Here is an 18,351-nt window from a genome sequence, read left to right on the forward strand (position 1 = left end):
TGACACAGTTGCAGATTACATTTGCTTTGTCAAATGCAAGCTTTGTAATCAGAAGGTGAAAAGAGGGGAAAGTGTCAGCAACCTCAATACCACAAATATGTGGAAACATGTGCGGACCAAGCACGTGGTGGAGTTACAAAAACACACTGAAGACCTAGGCCAACCTACAGCGCCACCTACCACCTCTTCAGCTCGTGTTGTAGCCTCTTCCTCCAGCTCACACACAGCTGGTTCGGCTTCCTCACAGGATCGCCGTGGAAGAACCTATGGCACTTTTGTACAGAGACACAGTGTAATTCCACCCACAGGACTACGTTCCCTGTCATCCTCACACTCCCAGGCCAGTCTACAGCCATCGTTAGCACAGGCATGGGAGAAAAGGCGCCCAAACTCAGCAAACCACCCCCGAGCAGAGGCTCTGAATGCTGGCATTGCAAAACTACTGGCCCTTGAAATGCTGTCATTCAGGCTGGTGGAGACTGACACCTTCCGTAACTTTATGCCATTGGCAGTCCCACAATACAACGTGCCTAGCCGCTTTTATTTCAGCAAGCAAGCCGTCCTTGCCCTGCAACAGCATGTGGAGGGAAAAATTAAACATGTGCTACAAAACGCCATCAGTAGCAAGGTCCACCTGACCACCGATGCGTGGACCAGTAAGCATGGACAGGGACGATACCTTTCCCTCACTGCCCATTGGGTAAATGTTGTGGAGCCGGGTACAGATCTTGAGAGTGGCGCTGTACGTGTTCTGCCAACTCCAAGGATTGCAGGAATCCAGTCTATACACATTGACTCCTCCTCATACTTCAGTTCCTCTGAATCAGCGCTGCAGGAGCCGTCAGGGTCTACCTCCACATCGACCCGTGAACAGTTACCTGTTATGATGACCGATATGAGCACAGCCGTGGCCAAACGTCAACAGGCCGTATTAAAATTAATTTCTTTGGGGAATCGAAGCCACACAGCACAGGAGCTCTGGAATGCCATCAAGCAGCAGAGCAACGTGTGGTTTGTGCCAGCGAATCTCCAGCCAGGCATGGTAGTGTGTGACAATGGCCGAAATCTGGTGGCAGCTCTGGGCCTAGGCAACCTCACTCACATCCCATGTCTGGCACATGTGCTCAACTTGGTCATGCAGAGTTTTTTGAGGGACTATCCGGATCTTGATGCACTGCTTCACAAGGTCCGCATAGAGTGCGCTAACTTGTGGAGTTTCAGCAACGCAAGATCGCGTATTGCAGCTCTGCAGCGCCGATTACGTCTTCCGGAACATCGCATCATATGTGACCTACCCATCAGGTGGAATTCAATGTTACATATGTTGGAGAGGTTGTGTGAGCAGCAGGCAGCAGTAATGGAGTACCAGCTGCAGCAGGCGCAAACAAGCCATTCACACTTCACCACCACTGAGTGGGCCCCTATGAAGGACATTTGCCACGTTTTGCATGCCTTCGATTATTTCACGCGGATGGCGAGTGCAGATGATGCACTAGTCAGCATGACTATCCACCTTATCTGCCTGCTTGAAAAAACACTGCAAGCACTAAGGGAGGAGGTTTTGGAAGAGGTGGAGGATGAGGAGTCACAAATGCCATCTGCTACTGTACAGTCTGCGCAACGTGGTTCCTCACAAAGGCCTAGGCAGAGGACACTTTATGGGGAGGATGAGAAGGAGTCAATGGAGGAGGAAGAAAACTGTCTAGAGGAGGGAGGTACACAATTCTCTAGTAGTCAGTATCTAGAGCGAGGGTGGGGTGATGCAGAACAAGCAGAGATCACGCCTCAAGCAGGGGACAGCGTTTCTTGGCCAGTTGGCAGTCTGCAGCACATGGTTGATTTCATGCTGCAGTGCCTGAGAAACGAGTGCCGCATCGCCCACATTCTCAACACGGCTGATTATTGGGTGTCCACCCTCCTAGATCCTCGCTACTGGGATAACTTATAAAGCCTCATAACACCGTTGAACCGGGAGCGTAAAATGCGGGAGTACTAAGACGCACTGGTGCATTCCATCATGTTCTCCATTCCAACCGAGAGCAGTGCTGCTAGTGCTTTACAAAGCAGCTCAGTGCGTCGAGGCAGAGGAGGAAGCTCTGCACAAAGAGGGAGCAGAAGCAGTGCCTCAGCACAAGACAAAACCAGTATGGCCCAAATGTGGCAAAGTTTTGTGTCCCCGCCGCCACAAATGTCTACACCATCACAGACGGCTCCAGTCAGCAGGAGGCAACGTTTCCGTCAGATGGTGACAGACTACATGTCTTGCCCTCTCAGTGTACTCCCAGACGGCTCTTCCCCCTTCAAGTTTTGGGTCTCTAAGCTGGATACATGGCCAGAGCTTAGCCAGTATGCATTGGAGGTGCTGGCTTGCCCTGCTGCTAGTGTATTATCGGAACGCGTCTTTAGTGCCGCAGGTGGTGTACTAACAAACCGTTGTAACGGGTCTGGGAGGCGGAACCTCTGAGCAACTATACAAGGGGGCGGCCCTTGTAAGGAAGCGGGTGGCGCCCAGGGAAGACGGTCAGGTAGTCACAGGAAGTGACAGGGACAGTCTCTGGGTAAACGGGCAGGTGGTCACGGCAAGTGACCGGGACAGTCTCTGGGTAAACGGGCAGGTGGTCACGGCAAGTGACCGGGACAGTCTCTGGGTAAACGGGCAGGTGGTCACGGCAAGTGACCGGGACAGTCTCTAGGTAGGCAAGCAGGCTGGTAGCAGGTGGACGCTCCCAGGTGAGCGGGCAAGAGTCTCTGGACAGGCAGGTGGTCACAGCACGTGACGGCAGGGCCTCCAGGTAGGCTAACAGGCAGGTAGCAGATGAGCGCTCCCAGGTGAGCGGGCAAGAGTGACTGGACAGGCAGGTGGTCACAGCACATGACGGCGGAGCCTCCAGGTAAGCTAGCAGACAGGTAGCAGGTGAGCGCTCCCAGGTGAGCGGGCAAAAGTCTCTGGACAGGCTAGTGGTCACAGCACGTGACGGCGGAGCCTCCAGGTAGGCTAGCAGGTAGGCAGCAGATGTGCGCTCCCAGGTGAGCGGGCAGACGGATCCATAGACAGACTGGAAGGGCTGGTAGGCAGACTGTCGGACCGCAGGAATAGAAGCAGGTTGACACGAGACAGGCAGGTATCAGACAGGAAACTGGCAGGTAACTGGCAGGTAACTGGAAACGGGACCTGAGGGCTGAAGCAGAGTGATGAACTGTGCTACAACATTGCTCGGGCATCTCCATTTTGGAGGAGGTGCCTTATATATGGTGAAGTCCTCCGGCCATTGGCCGGGGACTCCTTAGGACGGCGCGTGCGGCCCCTTTAAGAGAGGGGGAGCGCGCGCCCTAAGCACCGTGGCCGGGAAGCAGCGCACGCTGCCAGCAGAGCGGGAGGAAGACGCCGGGCACGGAGCGGAGAGGTGAGGGGAACAGTGTCCCTGCCTAGCAGGAGGCAGGGGCGCCGACGCTACAGTACCCCCCCATTTAGGCCCCCCCTTTTTTAGGCCAGACAGAAATTTAGCAAGGATGAGAGGGGCATGGATGTTCTCCCAGGGCTCCCACGTTCTCTCCTCAGGACCAAACCCCTTCCAATCTACCAGAAAAAAAGTCTTTCCTCTTACCCTTTTGGTGGCCAGAATGTTCTCTACCTCAAACTCGTCTTCAGCAGAAACCGGAGCAGGAGGCGTACCTGTAGACTTGGAAAAAGAGTTAAGTACCACGGGTTTGAGGAGAGATACATGGAAGGAGTTAGGGATCCGCAGGTTGGCCGGGAGTTTCAATTTATAGGACACCGGGTTGATCTGTTTGATAACCTCCAGTGGGCCGATGAACCGAGGCCCTAACTTGTAGGAGGGAATCTTGAGCCGGACATACTTGGACGAGAGCCAGACTTTATCTCCAGGACGGAATTGTGGAGGATCCAGGCGTTTTTTGTCAGCGTGTTTTTTCATCCGCTCGGACGACTGAAGGAGTGCAGATCGGGTACTCTCCCAAATGGAGGAAAATTCGCTAACGAGAGATTCCGCAGCCGGATTATCCACCGAGGTGGAGACGGGAAATGGGATCCGAGGATGCTGACCGAAGATTACAAAAGACGGGCATTTGGAGGAAGATTCGCTCTCGTGATTGTTGTAAGAGAATTCGGCCCATGGCAGGAGATCCACCCAGTCTGAATGGTGGGCATTAACGAAGTGCTGGAGGTAACTAGTCAGGTTCTGATTGATCCGCTCCACTTGACCATTGGACTGTGGATGGTAAGCGGAGGAGAAGTCCAGGGTGACGTCTAGCAGTTTACATGTGGCTCTCCAGAAGCGTGAGGTGAACTGAACCCCACGATCCGACACGATGTGGAGAGGCAGGCCATGAAGACGGAAGATGTGGCGGATAAAGTCTTTAGCCAGCTCGGGTGCAGACGGGAGGCCTGGCAGGGGAATGAAATGGGCCATTTTGGAAAAGCGGTCAGCAACCACCCAAATGACTGTACATCCGGCAGAGACAGGGAGATCTGTTATGAAGTCCATAGCTATATGCTGCCAGGGGGCAGCAGGTACAGGAAGTGGAAGGAGGCAACCGGCTGGCAGGTGTCTCGGAACCTTGTTGCGGGCGAAGGACACACAGGCAGAAACAAAGTCTATTACGTCCTTGTGCAGGGTAGGCCACCAGTAGTGCCGGGTAATAAGCTGGAGGGTCTTTTTCTGACCGGCGTGGCCAGCTAGTTTAGACGAGTGACCCCAGTGTAGGATCCTCTCCCGATCAGGTACAGTGACGAACGTCTTACCGGGAGGGAGACGATTTAGACTCACGGGAGCCACCTGCATTACTCTGGCGGGATCGATGATATGTTTAGGTTCCTCCTCGAGATCAGACACCAGAAAGGATCGGGACAAGGAGTCCGCTTTGATGTTTTTGTCAGCCGGGCGAAAATGAAGAACAAAATCAAAGTGAGCAAAAAACAAGGACCACCGGGCTTGGCACGGGTTAAGTCTCTGGGCACTCTGGAGGTAAGCCAAGTTCTTGTGGTCAGTGTAAATTATTACCGGGTGAAGAGCCCCCTCGAGCAGGTAACGCCACTCCTCCAAAGCCAGCTTAATGGCCAATAACTCTCGGTCTCCAATAGAATAGTTGCGCTCAGAAGAGGAGAAGAGTTTGGAGAAGAAGCCGCAAGTTACCATTCCCCCGGAAGACGATTTTTGGGTAAGTACCGCTCCGGCTCCAGAGGAGGAGGCGTCAACTTCCAGGAAGAACTGCTTGTTGCCGTCCGGGCGATGCAGCACCGGGGCGGAAGAGAAAGCCTGTTTTAAGGAAAGGAAGGCTTCCTCTGCTGCGGGCGGCCATTCTCTGGGATTAGTGCCCTTACGGGTGAGCGCGGAAATTGGGGCAGTCCGGGAAGAGAAGTGCGGTATAAAGAGGCGGTAATAGTTGGCGAAGCCCAGGAACCGCTGAATAGCCTTCAACCCCTCTGGTCGAGGTCACTTCTCGATGGCAGACAGTTTCTCAGGATCCATTCGTAGGCCGGTCTGAGAAATTATGTAGCCCAAAAACGGAAGCGAGGTCTGCTCAAAGAGGCACTTCTCATATTTAGCGTAGAGATGGTTCTGCCTGAGCCTGAGCAGGGCTTGACGAACATCCCTCCGGTGAGTCTGGAGATCCGGAGAGAAGACCAAGATGTCGTCCAGGTACACCACTACGCAGGAGTAGAGAAGGTCCCGGAAGATGTCATTGACCAACTCTTGAAAGACGGCGGGAGCGTTACAGAGACCAAAGGGCATTACCAGATATTCATAGTGGCCGTCCCAGGTGTTGAATGCCGTCTTCCATTCATCCCCCTGACGGATACGAACCAGGTTATACGCCCCACGGAGGTCCAGTTTGGTGAAGATTCTAGCCCCCCTCAGGCGGTCAAATAATTCAGGAATGAGCGGGAGGGGGTATTTATTCTTCACTGTAATCTGGTTAAGGCCTCTATAATCTATACATGAACGGAGTGAGCAGTCCTTCTTTTTGACGAAGAAGAAGCCTGCTCCCGCCGGGGAGGTAGATTTCCGGATAAATCCCCGGGCCAGATTCTCCTCAATATATTCAGACATGGACCGGGTCTCTGCTGCGGACAAAGGGTAGATACGCCCATGGGGAGGAGTAGAGCCGGGTATCAGGTCGATTGGACAGTCATATGGTCTATGAGGGGGTAATGTCTCTGCTTCTTTTTTATTGAAGACATCCGCATAAGACCAATAGGGAACCGATAGACCGGGTAGATTGACTGGGGTAGGAGAAGGACGAGAAGGATGAACGGGAACTAGACAAGTCTTATGGCAGTCCTGTCCCCAGCGAAGGACTTCTCCGGTCTGCCAGTCTAGCACGGGTGCATGTTTCTGGAGCCAAGGTAGACCCAGCAAGAGTGCGTGAGAGAGTCCAGGTAGAACATGAAAGGAGATGCTCTCAGAATGCAGCATTCCCACCTGCAGAGTTATGGATTCTGTGATGAGTTGGATGGGATGTGGTAAGAGGCCCCCATCCACGGCGGCGACAGATAAAGGTACGGCCAGAGGTTTGGTAGGAATGCGGTACCTCTCTACCAGGGATTGAGAGATGAGATTACCAGCAGCTCCTGAGTCAAGTTGAGCCAGTTCGAAATAGCGGTTCTCTCCGCAGGTGATAGAGACTGACAGCATCAGGGATGGAGAGGGTTTACTTTTGTCTAGGGCGACCTCTCTGAGCGACCCTAGACACAGGCGTTTCCCGATCTCTCAGGGCAGGAACGGATCCGGTGCTCCTTACTGCCACAGTAGAAGCAGCTCCCCTCGGCACGGCGTGAGTCTTGACGGGTTTTGACCATCTTGGTCTGGTCGACCTGCATAGGCTCAGGTGAGTGTGCCTGGGGAGTAACGGAGGGAGTGACGGGTTTCTGGAAAGTAGGGGCTAGACGTGGAAACCTCCTCTCACGGGTGACCTCTTTGGCGCGCTCCTGGAACCGGATGTCAATCCGGGTGGCAAGTGTTATCAAGTCGTCGAGAGTGGTAGGAATGTCCCGACCGGCGAGTTCATCTTTAATACGGCCGGACAGACCCTCCCAGAAGACAGACACCAGAGCGTCGTTATCCCAGGCCAGCTCCGAAGCAAGGGTACGGAACCGTATGGTATATTGGCCCACGGTGAGATCTCCTTGACGGAGGCGTAGCAGAGACGATGCGGATGAGGTCTTCCGTCCGGGTTCGTCGAAGACTTTCCGGAAAGCCGTGAGAAAGGCTGGCAGGTCGGACACCAGGAGGTCTCCTCTCTCCCATAGAGGATTTAGCCAAGCCAGTGCCTCCCCCGTAAGATGAGACATGATGAAGGCAACTTTGGCCCGGTCGGAGATAAACTGGTGGGACAGGAGTTCAAAGTGCAGGGTGCACTGGTTTATGAAGCCCCGAGCTTGAGCGGGGTCGCCTCCGAAGCGAGGAGGTGCAGAAAGCCGGGGTCCGGGGCAGGATACCATGGTATAGGTGGGCAGCGGCGCTGCCGGGTTGCGAGTCATGACGCTAGCGGTGGTTGCTGGTGGAGCAGTCAGAGTGTCCAGACGAGAGTTGACATTCCGCAGGTGACCCAGGATGGACTCCTGTTGGGACCTCTGACGGGACAGTTCATGACATAGGTCCGAGAGCGAGGGAGCTTGGGTGCCACCGAGTTCCATGGCCCAAGCAAACTGTAACGGGTCTGGGAGGCGGAACCTCTGAGCAACTATACAAGGGGACGGCCCTTGTAAGGAAGCGGGTGGCGCCCAGGGAAGACCGGCAAGTAGTCACAGCAAGTGACAGGGACAGTCTCTGGGTAAACGGGCAGGTGGTCACGGCAAATGACCGGGACAGTCTCTGGGTAAACGGGCAGGTGGTCACGGCAAGTGACCGGGACAGTCTCTGGGTAAACGGGCAGGTGGTCACGGCAAGTGACCGGGACAGTCTCTAGGTAGGCAAGCAGGCTGGTAGCAGGTGGACGCTCCCAGGTGAGCGGGCAAGAGTCTCTGGACAGGCAGGTGGTCACAGCACGTGACGGCAGGGCCTCCAGGTAGGCTAACAGGCAGGTAGCAGATGAGCGCTCCCAGGTGAGCGGGCAAGAGTCACTGGACAGGCAGGTGGTCACAGCACGTGACGGCGGAGCCTCCAGGTAAGCTAGCAGACAGGTAGCAGGTGAGCGCTCCCAGGTGAGCGGGCAAGAGTCTCTGGACAGGCTGGTGGTCACAGCACGTGACGGCGGAGCCTCCAGGTAGGCTAGCAGGTAGGCAGCAGATGTGCGCTCCCAGGTGAGTGGGCAGACGGATCCATAGACAGACTGGCAGGGCTGGTAGGCAGACTGTCGGACCGCAGGAATAGAAGCAGGTTGACACGAGACAGGCAGGTATCAGACAGGAAACTGGCAGGTAACTGGCAGGTAACTGGAAACGGGACCTGAGGGCTGAAGCAGAGTGATGAACTGTGCTACAACATTGCTCGGGCATCTCCATTTTGGAGGAGGTGCCTTATATATGGTGAAGTCCTCCGGCCATTAGCCGGGGACTCCTTAGGACGGCGCGCACGGCCCCTATAAGAGAGGGGGAGCGCGCGCGCACGCGCCCTAAGCACCGTGGCCGGGAAGCAGCGCACGCTGCCAGCAGAGCGGGAGGAAGACGCCGGGCACGGAGCGGAGAGGTGAGGGGAACAGCGTCCCTGCCTAGCAGGAGGCAGGGACGCCGACGCTACAACCATCACATGCGCCTATCCTCCGATAACGTTTTCTGAAAATGAACAAGGCCTGGATCTTGCATGAATTTGCCAGTCCTTTTCCAGAATAAATAATTGGTTGGCAACAGTATCCAGGTCTCCTGTTGTGTTCATGTTTCTACCACCTGAACTGTAATCCCTGAGCTCCAACACTGCCAGTTGCTGCTCAGAAGTGCCGTCTGCACAGTCAAATCTTGCTCCAATGTTATTGGGGTTCAGTAACGTCAGCTGTTCCCCTGCTGTGTGTATGGCAATTTCTCCTGCTCTTTCCACATTCACACTACTACAGATTTTAAAGTTGCTCCAATTAGACCTCTGGCTCCTCTGTTTTCAGTACTTACCCTGAGCTCCAACACCGCCAGTTGCTGCTCAGAAGTGCCTTCTGCACAGTCAACGCTCGGTCCAGTGTTATTGGGGTTCAGTAACGTCAGCTGTTCCCCTGCTGTGTGTACGGCAATTTCTCCTGCTCTGTCCACATTCACACTACTACAGATTTTAAAGTTGCTCCAATTAGGCCTCTGGCTCCTCTGTTTTCAGTATTATCCCTGAGCTTCAATACCGCCAGTTGCCGCTCAGAAGTGCCGTCTGCACAGTCAACACTTGCTGCCGTGTTATTGGGGTTCAGTAACGTCAGCTGATCCCCAGCTGTGTGTCCGACAAATTCTCCTGCTCTGTCCACATTCTCAATACTACTGCAGATTTAAAACTTGCTCCAATTACACCTCTGGCTCCTCTCTGTTTTCAGTATTATCCCTGAGCTCCAACACCGCCAGTTGCTGATCAGAAGTGCCGTCTGCACAGTCAACATTTGTTGCAGTGTTATTGGGGTTCAGTAACGTCAGCTGATCCCCAGCTGTGTGTCCAGCAAATTCTCCTGCTCTGTCCACATTCTCACTACTACAGATTTTAAAGTTGCTCCAATTAGACCTCTGGCTCCTCTGTTTTCAGTATTTACCCTGGGCTCCAACACCGCTAGTTGCTGCTCAGAAGTGCCATCTGCACAGTCAACACTTGCTGCCGTGTTATTGGGGTTCAGTAACGTCAGCTGTTCCCCTGCTGTTTGTACGGCAATTTCTCCTTCTCTGTCCACATTCACACTACTACAGATTTTAAAGTTGCGCCAAATAGGCTTCTGGCTCCTCTGTTTTTACTATTACCCCTGAGCTCCAACACCGCCAGTTGATGCTCAGAAGTGCCGTCTGCACAGTCAACACTTGCTGCCCTGCTATTGGGGTTCAGTAACGTCAACAGTTCCCCTGTTGTGTGTACGGCAATTTCTCCTACTCTGTCCACATTCACACTGCTCCAGATTTTAAAGTTTCTCCAATTAGGCCTCTGGCTCCACTCTTTTTCAGTATTTACCCAGAGCTCCAACACCGCCAGTTGCTGCTCAGAAGTGCTGTCTGCACAGTTAACACTTGGTCCAGTGTTATTGGGGTTCAGTAACGTCAGCTGATCCTTGGCAGTGCCTTTGGCTTAGGTGCCTCCTTCTCGGTATCCAAGTTCCACCAACATCTGCTGGTCCTTGGTAGTGCTTTCTGGCACAGGTACCCCCTGCTTAGTAAGCGGGTTCCATTACCGTCAGCTGGTCCTCGGTAGTTCCATTGGCTCTTGTACCTTCTGCTACCCATCCGGGTTCCAGTACCGTCAGCTGGTTCTCGGTAGTTTCATTTGCTCTTGTACCTTCTGCTACCCATCCGGGTTCCAGTACCGTCAGCTGTTTCCCTGCAGTGTCCTTGGCATGGGTACTCCCTCCTGCCCAGCCTGGTTCCAGCACGCCAGCTTTTTCCAGGTAGTGTCAACATCACTTTGCCTCCAATACGTTGTCCTGTTGTGTTGCAGTCGGGTTAGCCGACTCTATGGTGCCTGCAGTTTAGGTGACTCCTATGTGGTCTGCGGGATCTGGCAATGAAGGCTGGTTCCATAGTGCCAATAGGACAAGAATCCCCTGTAGGACTGTGGGTTTCGGTAACTGCGGCCAGCTCGCGGCCTTGCAGCTTTTTTTTTCATGGGTACCTTCTGCTACCCATCCGAGTTCCAGTACCATCAGCTGGTTCTCGGCAGTGCCTTTGGCTTAGGTGCCTCCTTCTCGGTATCCAAGTTCCACCAACGTCTGCTGGTCCTTGGTAATGCTTTCTGGCTCAGGTACCTCCTGCTTAGTAAATGAGTTCCAGTACCGTCAGCTGGTCCTCGGTAGTTCCATTGGCTCTTGTACCTTCTGCTACCCATCCGGATTCCAGTACCATCAGCTGGTTCTCGGTAGTTCCATTTGCTCTTGTACTTTCTGCTACCCATCCGGGTTCCAGTACCGTCAGCTGTTTCCCGGCAGTGTCTTTGGCACGGGTACTCCCTCCTGCCCAGCCTGGTTCCAGCACGCCAGCTGTTTCCGGGTAGTGTCAACGTCACTTTGCCTCCAATACGTTGTCCTGTCGTGTTGCGGTCGGGTTAGCCGACTCTATGGTGCCTGCAGTTTAGGTGACTACTATGTGGGCTGCGGGATCTGGCAATGAAGGCTGGTTCCATAGTGCCAATAGGACAAGCAACCCCTGTAGGACTGTGGGTTTCAGTAACTGCGCCCAGCTCGCGGCCTTGAAACTTTTTTTTTCATGGGTACCTTCTGCTACCCATCCGAGTTCCAGTACCGTCAGCTGGTTCTCGGCAGTGCCTTTGGCTTAGGTGCCTCCTTCTCTGTATCTAAGTTCCACCAATGTCTGCTGGTCCTTGGTAGTGCTTTCTGGCACAGGTACCTCCTGCTTAGTAATCGAGTTCCAGTACCGTCAGCTGGTCCTCGGTACTTCCATTGGCTCTTGTACCTTCTGCTACCCATCCGGGTTCCAGAACCGTCAGCTGGTTCTCGGCAGTTCCTCAGCCTTCTTGTACCTTCTGCTAGATTTCCAAGTTCAAGCTTTTTGAAATGGTTCTTGGTAATCACTCTGGATCTCCCTGATGACATCCCTGAAGAAAAGTACCCTGAAGACCACCCCGAAGAAGACTAGGACCCCGAAACGACGACCATGAAGACGAGGACCCTGAAGACCACCCCGAAGAAGACGAGGACCTCGAAGACGAGGACCCTGAAGACGAGGACCCTGAAGACCACCCCGAAGAAGACGAGGACCCCGAAGACGACGACCCTGAAGACGAGGGCCCTGAAGACCACCCCAAAGAAGACTAGGACCCCGAAGACGACGACCCTGAAGACGACGACCCTAAAGACCACCCCGAAGAAGACGAGGACCCCGAAGACGACGACCCTGAAGATGAGGACCCTGAAGACCACCCCGAAGAAGATGAGGACCCCAAAGACGATGACCCTGAAGACCACCACGAAGAAGACCAAGAAGATGACCCTGAAGAAGATGACCAAGAGGACAAAGAACAAGAAGACAACCACCAAGATACAGAAGAACAAGAGACAGAAAACCAAGAAGCAGAAGAACAAGAAGGTGCACAACAAAAAGCGGAAGAACATTAAGCATAAGACTTAAAATCAGAGCAAAAGATATTATCTAAATTATAAGCAGAAGAAGACTAAGCAGTGTATGGGGGTGAGCCCGTTCCTCCTCGTGGTGCCCCTGGAAAATACCTGCTGCTGCAGGCCAAACTGAACGCGGACAAATCCTGTTGTAATTCTTTTGTGACAGGCAGAACGAAAGGTGTAATCTTCAAACTTTTATAGATAACAACTGCAGGAATGCCTGTCACAAATAAGAATATGATGAAGAAGAAGAATATGAAGAAGATGAAGAAGTAGAATATGAAGAAGAATAATAGTTGAATAAGAAGAATATGAAGAATGTAAAAAAAAAAGAATAATATGAAGAAGGTGAAGAAGAAGAAGATGAAGGTGAAGAAGAAGTTGATGAAAAATATGCTGATGCTGAGGATGATGAAGAAGAAAGTGTGGGAGAAGTAAAAAAGAAGGTGAAGAGCATGGAAGTAGTGAAACAGAAATATCTGACAAAATATAAAAAAACTTAACATAGTCAATATTTTCGTGACTCAGAACGTTTTAAAAAAAATATTAATTCCTGCTATTCCATTTGATTGGGCTAAACCTCTATGCCTTTATTGTCTCCCCCACCTCCCCCAATACATTCTACATTATTCTTAGTTGTTTTCCTTTGTAGTGCCGGCGTCCCTGCCCTCTGCTAGGCAGGGACGCTGCTCCCCTCACCGCTCTGCTCCGTGCCCGGCTTCCTCCCCCCGCTCTGCTGTCAGCGCGCGCTCCGTCCCGGCGTCCTCCTCCTGCTCTGCTCTCAGCGCGCGCTCCTTCCCGGCCCCTGTGCTTAGGGCGCGCGCGCGCGCGCTCCCCTCCTCTTAAAGGGGCCGCGCGCGCCGCCCTAAAGAGTCCCCGGCCAATGGCCGGAGGACTTCATCATATTTAAGGCACCTCCTCCAAAATGGAGGTGCCCGAGCAATGTTGTTTGCACCTGTGTCTCACCTGTGCTTCAGCCCTCAGGTCCCGTTGCCAGTTTCCTGCCAGTTTCCTGCCAGTTACCTGCCAGTTACCTGCCTGATTCCTGCCTGAATACTTGTTACCTGTCTGCCAGTCTGAGGTCCGACGGTCTGCCTTACTACTCCTGTCAGTCTGTCTAAAGGACCAGCCTGCCCGCTCACCTGGGAGCGCATATCAGCTACCTGCCTGCTTGCCTGAGGTCCGACGGTCTGCCTTACTACTCCGGTCAGTCTATCTATGGACCAGCTTGCCCGCTCACCTGGGAGCGCATCTCCGTTACCTGCCTGCTTGCCAGCCCGGAGGCTCCGTTGTCATGTGCTGTGACCACCAGCTATCTCAGAGACTCTTGCCCGCTCACCTGGGAGCGCATCTCCGTTACCTGCCTGCTTGCCAGCCCGGAGGTCCCGTTGTCACGTGCGGTGACCACCAGCTATTCCAGAGACTCTTGCCCGCTCACCTGGGAGCGCTTCTCCGTTACCTACCTGCCTGCCAGCCCGGAGGTTCCGCCGTCACGTGCCGTGACCACCTGCTATTCCAGAGACTCTCGCTTGCTCACCTGGGAGCACACATCTACCATCTGCCTGCTAGCCTACCCGGAGGCTCTGCCATCACAGGTCGTACCTACCCCTTACCCAGAGACAGCCCTGATCACTTGCTGTAACTCCCTGTCCGTTCACCCAGAGACTGCCACCCGCTCCCTTACAAGGGCCGCCCCCTTGTATAGTAGCTCAGAGGTTCCGCCTCCCGGACCCGTTACAGTTTGCTCGGGCCATGGAACCCGGTGGCACCCAAGCTCCCTCGCTCTCGGACCTCTGTCTTGAACTGTCCCGTCAGAGGTCCCAACAGGAGGCCATCCTGGGTCACCTGCGGAATGTTAATACTCGCCTGAACACTCTGTCTGATCCACCAACAACCTCCGCCAGTGCCATATCTTGCAATCCGGCAGCTCCGCTGCCCACTAATACTATGGTATCCTACCCCGGACCCCGGCTTTCTGCACCTCCTCGCTTCGGAGGCGACCCCGTCCAGGCTCGGGGCTTCTTAAATCAGTGCACCCTGCATTTTGAACTTTTGTCCTACCAGTTTAACTCCGACCGGGCCAAAATTGCCTTCATCATGTCCCATCTCACCGGGGAGGCCCTGGCCTGGCTGAATCCTCTATGGGAGAGAGGAGACCCCCTGGTGTCCAACTTGCCTGCTTTTCTCACGGCTTTCCGGAAAGTCTTCGACGAACCCGGACGGAAGACCTCATCTGCATCATCGTTGCTACGCCTCCGTCAGGGGAGTCTCACCGTGGGCCAATATGCCATACGGTTCCGTACCCTTGCCTCGGAGCTGGCCTGGGATAACGACGCTCTGGTTTCCGTCTTCTGGGAGGGTCTGTCCGGCCGTATTAAAGATGAACTTGCCGGTCGGGACATTCCTACCACTCTCGATGACTTAATAACTCTTGCCACCCGGATTGACCTACGGTTCCAGGAGCGTGCCAAAGAGGTCACCCGTGAGAGAAGGATTCCACGTTTAGCTCCTACTTTCCAGAAACCCGTCATTCCCTCCATCTCTCCCCAGGTACACTCTCCTGAGCCTATGCAGGTCGACCAGACCAAGATGGTCAAAACCCGTCAGGACTCACGCCGTGCCGAGGGGAGCTGCTTCTACTGTGGCAGTAAGGAGCACCGGATCCATGCCTGCCCGGAGAGGTCGGGAAACGCCTGTGTCTAGGTTCGCTCAGAGAGGTCCACCTAGACAAGAATAAATCCTCTCCATCCCTGCTGTTGTCAGTTTCGATCATCTACGGGGAGAACCGTTATTTCGAACTAGCCCAACTTGACTCTGGAGCAGCCGGGAACCTTATTTCACAGTCCCTGGTTGAGAAATACCGCATCCCCACCAAACCTCTGGCTGTACCCTTGTCTGTCGCTGCCGTGGATGGGGGCCTCTTACCTCGCCCCATTCAACTCATCACCGAATCCATTACCCTGCAGGTGGGAATGCTGCATTCTGAAAGTATCTCCTTTCATGTTCTGCCTGGACTCTCTCACGCCCTCTTGCTAGGTTTGCCCTGGCTCCAGAGACATGCACCCGTGCTAGACTGGCAAACCGGAGAGGTCCTTCGCTGGGGACAAGACTGTCATAAAACCTGCCTGGTTCCCGTCCGTCCCTCTCCTACCCCAGCTAATCTACCTGGACTTCCGATTCCTTATTGGTCTTATGCAGATGTCTTTAATAAAAAGGAGGCAGAGACATTACCACCACATAGACCATACGACTGTCCCATCGATCTGCTACCCGGTACTACTCCTCCCCGTGGGCGTATCTATCCTTTATCCGCTGCTGAGACCCGGTCAATGTCCGAATATATTGAGGAGAATCTGGCCAGAGGATTCATCCGGAAATCTACCTCCCCGGCGGGAGCAGGCTTCTTTTTCGTCAAAAAGAAGGACGGCTCTCTCCGTCCCTGTATAGACTATAGAGGCCTAAACCTGATCACGGTGAAGAATAAGTACCCCCTTCCGCTCATTCCAGAATTATTTGATCGTCTGAGGGGGGCTAGGATCTTCACCAAACTGGACCTTCGTGGGGCGTACAACCTGGTTCGTATTCGTCAGGGGGATGAATGGAAGACGGCATTCAACACCCGGGACGGCCACTATGAATACCTGGTAATGCCCTTTGGTCTCTGTAACGCTCCTGCCGTCTTTCAAGAGTTGGTCAATGACATCTTCCGGGACCTTCTCTACTCCTGCGTAGTGGTGTACCTGGACGACATCTTGGTCTTCTCTCCGGATCTCCAGACTCACCGGAGGGACGTTCGTCAGGTCCTGCTCAGGCTAAGGCAGAACCATCTCTACGCTAAATTTGAGAAGTGCCTCTTTGAGCAGACCTCGCTTCCGTTTCTGGGCTACATTATCTCTCAGACCGGCCTACAAATGGATCCTGAGAAACTGTCTGCCATCGAGAAATGGCCCCGACCGGAGGGGTTGAAGGCCATTCAGCGATTCCTGGGCTTCGCCAACTACTACCGCCTCTTCATACCACACTTCTCTTCCCGGACGGCCCCAATTTCTGCGCTCACCCGTAAAGGTACTAATCCCAAAGAGTGGCCACCCGAAGCAGAGGAGGCCTTTCTTTCCCTTAAACAGGCCTTCTCTTCCGCCCCGGTGCTGCATCGCCCAGATGGCAACAAGCAGTTCTTCCTGGAAGTTGACGCCTCCTCCTCTGGAGCCGGAGCGGTACTTACTCAAAAATCATCTTCCGGGAGGATGGTAACTTGTGGCTTCTTCTCTAAACTCTTCTCCTCCTCTGAGCGCAACTATTCCATAGGAGACCGAGAGTTATTGGCCATCAAACTGGCATTGGAGGAGTGGCGTTACCTGCTCGAGGGGGCTCTTCACCCGGTAATAATTTACACTGACCACAAGAACTTGGCTTACCTCCAGCATGCCCAGAGACTTAACCCGCGCCAAGCCCGGTGGTCCTTGTTTTTTGCTCGTTTTGATTTTGTCCTTCATTTTCGCCCGGCTGACAAAAACGTCAAGGCGGACGCCTTGTCTCGATCCTTTCTGGTGTCTGATCTCGAGGAGGATCCGAAACATATCATCGATCCCGCCAGAGTAATGCAGGTGGCTCCCGTGAGTCTAAATCGTCTTCCTCCTGGTAAGACGTTCGTACCAGTACCTGATCGGGAGAAGATCCTACACTGGGGTCATTCGTCTAAACTAGCTGGCCACGCCGGTCAGAAAAAGACCCTCCAGCTTATTACCCGGCACTACTGGTGGCCTAACCTGCACAAGGATGTAATAGACTTTGTTTCTGCCTGTGTGTCCTGCGCCCGCAACAAAGTTCCGAGACACCTGCCGGCCGGCCGCCTCCTACCTCTGCCAGTACCTGCTGCCCCCTGGCAGCATATAGCGATGGACTTCATTACTGATCTGCCCGTCTCTGCCGGTTGTACGGTCATTTGGGTGGTCGCTGACCGCTTCTCCAAGATGGCTCACTTCACTCCACTGCCAGGTCTTCCGTCTGCACCCGAGCTGGCTAAAGACTTTATCCGCCACATCTTCCGTCTTCATGGCCTGCCCCGTCACATCGTGTCGGATCGTGGGGTACAGTTCACTTCCCGTTTCTGGAGAGCCACTTGTAAATTGCTGGACGTCACCCTGGACTTCTCCTCCGCTTACCACCCACAGTCTAATGGTCAAGTGGAGCGGATCAATCAGAACCTGACCAGTTACCTTCGGCACTTCGTTAATGCCCACCATTCTGACTGGGTGGATCTCCTGCCATGGGCCGAATTCTCGTACAACAATCACGAGAGCGAGTCTTCCTCCAAATCCCCGTTTTTTGTAGTCTACGGTCAGCATCCTCGGATCCCGTTTCCCGTCTCCACCTCGGCGGACAATCCGGCTGCGGAATCTCTTGTTAACAAATTTTCCTCCATATGGGAGAGTACCCGGTCCGCACTCCTTCTGTCATCCGAGCGTATGAAAAGACACGCTGACAAAAAACGTCTGGACCCTCCTCAATTCCGCCCTGGGGATAAAGTCTGGCTCTCGTCCAAATATGTCCGGCTCAAGATCCCTTCCTATAAGTTAGGGCCTCGGTTCATCGGCCCACTGGAGGTCATCAGTCAGATCAACCCGGTGGCCTATAAATTGAAACTCCCGGCCAACTTATGGATCCCTAACTCCTTCCATGTGTCTCTCCTCAAACCTGTGGTGCTTAACTCTTTTTCCAAGTCTACAGGTACGCCTCCTGCTCCGGTTTCTGCTGAGGACGAGTTTGAGGTAGAGAACATTCTTGCCACCAAAAGGGTAAGAGGAAAGACCTTTTTCCTGGTAGATTGGAAGGGGTTTGGTCCTGAGGAGAGAACGTGGGAGCCCCGGGAGAACATCCATGCCCCTCTCATCCTAGCTAAATTTCTGTCTGGCCTAAAAAAGGGGGGGCCTAAAGGGGGGGGTACTGTAGTGCCGGCGTCCCTGCCCTCTGCTAGGCAGGGACGCTGCTCCCCTCACCGCTCTGCTCCGTGCCCGGCTTCCTCCCCCCGCTCTGCTGTCAGCGCGCGCTCCGTCCCGGCGTCCTCCTCCTGCTCTGCTCTCAGCGCGCGCTCCTTCCCGGCCCCTGTGCTTAGGGCGCGCGCGCGCGCTCCCCTCCTCTTAAAGGGGCCGCGCG

At 54.0% G+C, this 18,351-nt stretch overlaps 1 pseudogene; it reads right to left on the reverse strand.

Moving 5' to 3' along the window:
* Nucleotides 1–18,351, reverse strand: part of LOC141156757 (flavin-containing monooxygenase 5-like) — a 363,305-nt pseudogene that overhangs the window by 82,330 nt on the left and 262,624 nt on the right.

The sequence above is a fragment of the Phyllobates terribilis genome, unplaced genomic scaffold, assembly GCF_046119375.1.
Source record: "Phyllobates terribilis strain yellow unplaced genomic scaffold, ASM4611937v1 Scaffold_8__6_contigs__length_399053987, whole genome shotgun sequence".
Lineage (NCBI taxonomy): Eukaryota > Metazoa > Chordata > Amphibia > Anura > Dendrobatidae > Phyllobates > Phyllobates terribilis.